Raw genomic sequence first — 5,042 nt, 5'->3', positions numbered from 1 at the left:
CCCCCCTCTCATGTGCTCTCTCTCTCTCATTCTCGCTCTCTCAAATAAATAAATAAAATCTTTAAAAAAAAAAAAGATTTTAAAAATTTATTTATTTAGAGTGCACAAGCAAGGGGAGGCGGCAGGCAGAGGGAGCAGCGGACTCCCCGCCGAGCAAGGAGCCCGATGCGGGGCTCAATCCCCGGACCCTGGGATCATGACCTGAGCCGAAGGCAGATGCTTAATCAACTGAGCCACCCAGGCACCCGAGGAGCTTGGGTTCTTGATGACCATGGGACTTCCTTCCCAACATTAAACTCTACTTCAGGGCACCTGGGTGGCTCAGTCAGTTAATGGGTTAAGGTCTGCCTTCAGCTCAGGTCATGATCCTGGGGCCCTGGGATCTGGCCCCACATCAGGCTCCCTGCTCAGCAGGGAGTTGGCTTCTCCTCTCCCTCTGACCCCTCCCCCTGCTCGTGCTCTCTCTCTCTCAAATGAATAAATTAAAAAAATCTTTAAAAAAAATAATTAAGGGGCGCCTGGGTGGCTCAGTCGTTAGGCGTCCGCCTTCAGCTCAGGTCATGATCCCGGGGTCCTGGGATGGAGCCCCACATTGGGCTCCCTGCTTGGCGGGACGCCTGCTTCTCCCTCTCCCACTCCCCCTGCTTGTGTTCCCTCTCTCGCTGTGCCTCTCTGTCAAATAAATAAAATCTTTAAATAAATAAATAAATAAAAATAAAAAAAATTTAAAAAATGAACTACCTACTTCAAAATGTATTATATACAAGGGAAAAATAAACTCCTGTGTTTTGAGCACTGGTACTTTGGGTTTTCTGCTACTTGCAGCCAAATCTAATATAAACTACTACCTCCCCGTGATGGTACTTGCAATTCAACAGGCAATGAGAGTTACCTAAATGGAGACTATCCCAAAGTTTCAGGCAGAAATCAGCAGATGGGATTTTGAGGTCTTAGATCTTCTTTGGGACTTAGCTCCCCTTTCGAATACAGTCTAATATCTATAAAATTAGCAGCTGTGTTTTGTAATTGTTTTCTTTTTTTTTTTTTAAGATTTTATTTATTTGAGAGAGAGAGAGAGAAACAGCATGAGAGGGGAGAGGGTCAGAGGGAGAAGCAGGCTCCCCACCGAGTCGGGAACCCGATGTGGGACTCGATTCCGGGACTCCGGGATCACGACCTGAGCTGAAGGCAGTCACTTAACCAACTGAGCCACCCAGGCACCCCTTGTAATTATTTTCTACCTTAGCAACTCGGCAATGTTATTTGACCTATAAGATAACATTTAAAGTGCTACTTTCTTATTCAATTATTTAGTTAAATGATTAAGTGCAGAAAAAGAATACTTTAAAATAAGTATATAAATGTTTAATTACCAAGGTAATTGGTTCTGATAAAAATCCCATACCTTCCTAAAAATGCAACGCAGACTTAATGCATTGTTTCAACCTGTGTTTTCTGCTTGTGTCCTGGGCTTGTGCTGAGGAAATCGGAATCTAGACCTGGGCTTTGATAAAGTCACAATTATCTTCACCTATGCATGCCCAGGGCAGAGCATGTCCGGGTGGTGAGCTGGTGCCTGGGGCAACAAAGCTCTACCCAGAAACTATCTCTGCTTAGTCACACTACCATTAAAAAAAAGGCAACCCTATCAACTTGGAAACTATACATAAGAATTCCAGTGGCTAAGAAAATATGAATCATGAGGGTTGGGAAAAGGAAAATTGGATTACGTTTCTGTGATATTTTAAAATCTATTATGTGTGGTTGTCTTACACATTATCTGATACTGAGTTATACCTAAGGATATAGACAGATTCCGGGACAAGCTTTTAAATATATTTTCCTACTTAACCTCTAGGAGATTGGGAGCAGTGTGAAGCTGCAACTCAAGTCTCTATTTCCAATCTCTGCTCTTTACTTTAAAAGCATATTAATTTTTTAAAAAAGCATATTAATTTGCCTAAACCCAAGAACATTTACCCCGGGGGCGCCTGGGTGGCTCAGTCGTTAAGCGTCTGCCTTCGGCTCAGGTCATGATCCCGGGGTCCTGGAATCGAGCCCCGCATCGGGATCCCCGCTCTGCGGGAAGCCTGCTTCTCCCTCTCCCACTCCCCCTGCTTGTGTTCCCTCTCTCGCTGTGTCTCTCTCTGTCAAATAAATAAATAAAATCTTTTAAAAAAAAAAAAGAACATTTACCCCAAGACTGGGGCACCTGGCTGGCCTCAGTCCTTATAGCATGTGACTCTTAATCTCTGGGTCGGGAGTTCAAGCCCCATGTTGAGAGTAGAGATTTAAAAAAAAACATTTATCCATATATGATATGAAATTATATCATAAATATTCAAGTTTTCCTAAGAATGCAATTGAGCTGTTGAACCCTTTGAGCTACCAATAAAGAAAGTTCTTCTCCACACAGACCATGCTAAAGCCATGACCAGTATCTTGCTGAAAGTTGCCTAATCACATTTTCCAGAAATGCCCCCAAATGTTTATTTTGGTTTAAAGGGATAAAAATTGCTTGCCAGTTACTATAATGTGTACTTGTGTCACACTGAACACCAGACCTTGAGACTTTTTAATTACACATTTGTGAATAAGAAGTTGTAATCCCATGAAGAGAAGTGCTATCCATAAATATGTATATACGGCTACAGAAGATGGTTTCTACAGTCAAATGTCAAATGAATCCGTGCCCACCTGAAAAACAGGTAACTTCATGTGTAAGACCAGTTCTCTTCAAATAAAGTCAAACAGCCATTTCAAAACAAACAAAAACATAGCATTTAGAAAGTAGTAAGTAGAGAAATTAAACGGACCAGGATCTTTGGCAGATTTAACGTATTAGTCAGAGTTCCAGCAGGAAATTGAAGGCACAATGAGCTGGGATCTGTGGAGATAATTTCATGAAGACACTATTTATATAGGTGTGAACAGGGTTAAAGGAACCAGCAAGAGATGTCAGGGCACCCAGAGACCAGCAGCAATGGGAAGCTCTTAGGACTCGGCGCTGGAAAGAAGAAGAGAAAGAAATGGTGTTTCCAGCTTCCAGGGAGAGCTGGAATCTGGAGAGGGGATGGCTGACCGAGGCTGTCAAGGGAGGAAGCTGCTGCCATAACCAGATAGAGGGAGAAATGGGAGCTGGGAAGAAATACCCCAACCTCTCTCTCTCTCTCTTCTTCTACCCTCTAATCTCCTGTGGTGACTCCCATTGACCAAACCCAAAGAGAATCCAAAGGATATGGGAGTCTGGGGCACAGAGCACGGTCCAGATGGACCAAGAATGGATTAGGAAGGGGGATTCAAGTAGAGAATACCCAGCATGCTGTAAAATGTGTAAATGGGAATAAAAATAGTACCATCTCCTAAATTTGTTTTGAAGATTAAATGAGACAGTGCATGCCTAATCCTTTTTTATTAAAGATTTTATTTATTTATTTGGGAGAGAGAGAGAGAGAAAAATAGAGAGCACGAGCAGGGAGAGGGGCAAAGGGAGATGCAGAAGCAGACTCCTCCACTGAGCAGGGAGCCCGATGCAGGGCTCTTCCCCGGACCCCGGGATCATGACCTGAGCTGAAGGCAGACACTTAACCAACTGAGCCACCCAGGCTCTCCAGTGCATGTGTAATTCTTAACACAATGCCTGGCATAGAAGCATCAAATGCATGCTAGCTATTACTTTCATTGTATGCACTAATGAAGATATAGACATACTTGTTTCAAGTTACAGCCAGTTGATCAATGGATGTTAAGATTTAAAACCTCTTGTGGCACCTGGCTGGTTCAGCGGGTACAGCATGCAACTCTTGATCTTGGGGTTGTGAGTTTGAGCCCCATGTTGGGGTAGAGCTTATTTAAAAAAAAAAAATCTAAGACCTCTTGAACATGATTCTGAGAGCTAGCTTACACAGATGTCTTTTTAAGCTGTCTTTTTCTTTTTTTTTTCTTAAGATTTTACCTATTTATTTGATAGGGAGAGAGCGCGTGAGAAGAGAGCATAAGCAGGGGGAGGGGCAGAGAGAAAGGGAAAAGCAGACCCCCAGTTGAGCGGGGAGCCAGATGTGGGGCTGGATCCCAGGATCCTGAGATCATGACCTGAGCTGAAGGCAGATTCTTAATCAACTGAGCCACCCGAGCGCCCATGAGCTGTCTTTTTCTATTAAACTTCATAACTTTATACCTTATAACATAACAAGTGATGTATTGGACAGTAATTTCATCTCATCTAAGCCTGTGTACTCACATGATCCATTCGGTGATAAAGCAGAAACCAAAGAAGGTAGGGGAACTTTTCCTTCCCCCTCTGGAAAAATAATATGTTAAAAGTCCAAGTTTTTTCTCTTTTGATTTGCAGAAGGACTCATAAAACATTAGTATTCTAGATTCTTCAGCTCCCAAAATTCTTCCCCAGCTGCCTCTGATGCCTGAAATTCTTCTGTAAAGGAATAAAGCTTTTCCTTCTGCAACTGAAGTCAAGACATGAAATAAAAATGGCCCTTGGGAAAAGAGCATACTGGCCAAGAGTTCGTCCGCTTCCCGGGCAGCAAGTTTTGACACATGCAGAAAGGGAGTGAACGGGCTTCCTTTAACTACCCAGGCCCTGCTGAGATTGACAGAGGCAAGATAAGTGGGAATGCTCCCCACTGGCTGTGCCAGGGAAGGAAGGTTCCGGAGGCCTGGGCTGAATTAAAAGGGGTGTGACTCAAAGCAGTCTGAGGCAGTACACTGCAGGGAAGAACCAGAATAGTTCCTGCCCGGAGCCAAGATCGAGTTGGGAAGTCAATTCCATGTATGCCATCCAAAAGGTGAAGCCAGGACAGAACACTAGTGTGAAATGGGAGTTGTGCCTAGGGGCAATGGTCAAAATACTTAACAACAGGTACAGTAATATAGAGATACAGATACAGAAATATAATATCTGTAGATGGTGATAGAGACATTTGGATATATTGATACATACTATATATTAATCAAAATTAAATGCATATAATCCTTTTATTCTCTAACTCTATATGTTTATATATTATAAAACTGCTTTTTATTTT

General features: G+C 42.8%; 1 long non-coding RNA gene across 1 annotated transcript in view; it reads right to left on the bottom strand.

The window, feature by feature from the left end:
- Positions 1-4,525, bottom strand: part of LOC141374324 (uncharacterized) — a 9,883-nt gene extending 5,358 nt beyond the window's left edge. The window contains exon 1 of the long non-coding RNA XR_012381101.1: positions 4,241-4,525. This is a non-coding gene — a long non-coding RNA (uncharacterized lncRNA). The remainder of the gene's footprint in view (positions 1-4,240) is intronic.
- Between the last annotated feature and the right edge of the window lie 517 nt (positions 4,526-5,042).

The sequence above is a fragment of the Callorhinus ursinus genome, unplaced genomic scaffold (genome assembly GCF_003265705.2).
Source record: "Callorhinus ursinus isolate GAN/ISIS: 27379988/994484 unplaced genomic scaffold, GSC_fseal_2.0 scaffold16, whole genome shotgun sequence".
NCBI classification, from domain to species: Eukaryota; Metazoa; Chordata; class Mammalia; order Carnivora; family Otariidae; genus Callorhinus; species Callorhinus ursinus.
This window is presented reverse-complemented; position numbering and strand designations above follow the sequence as displayed.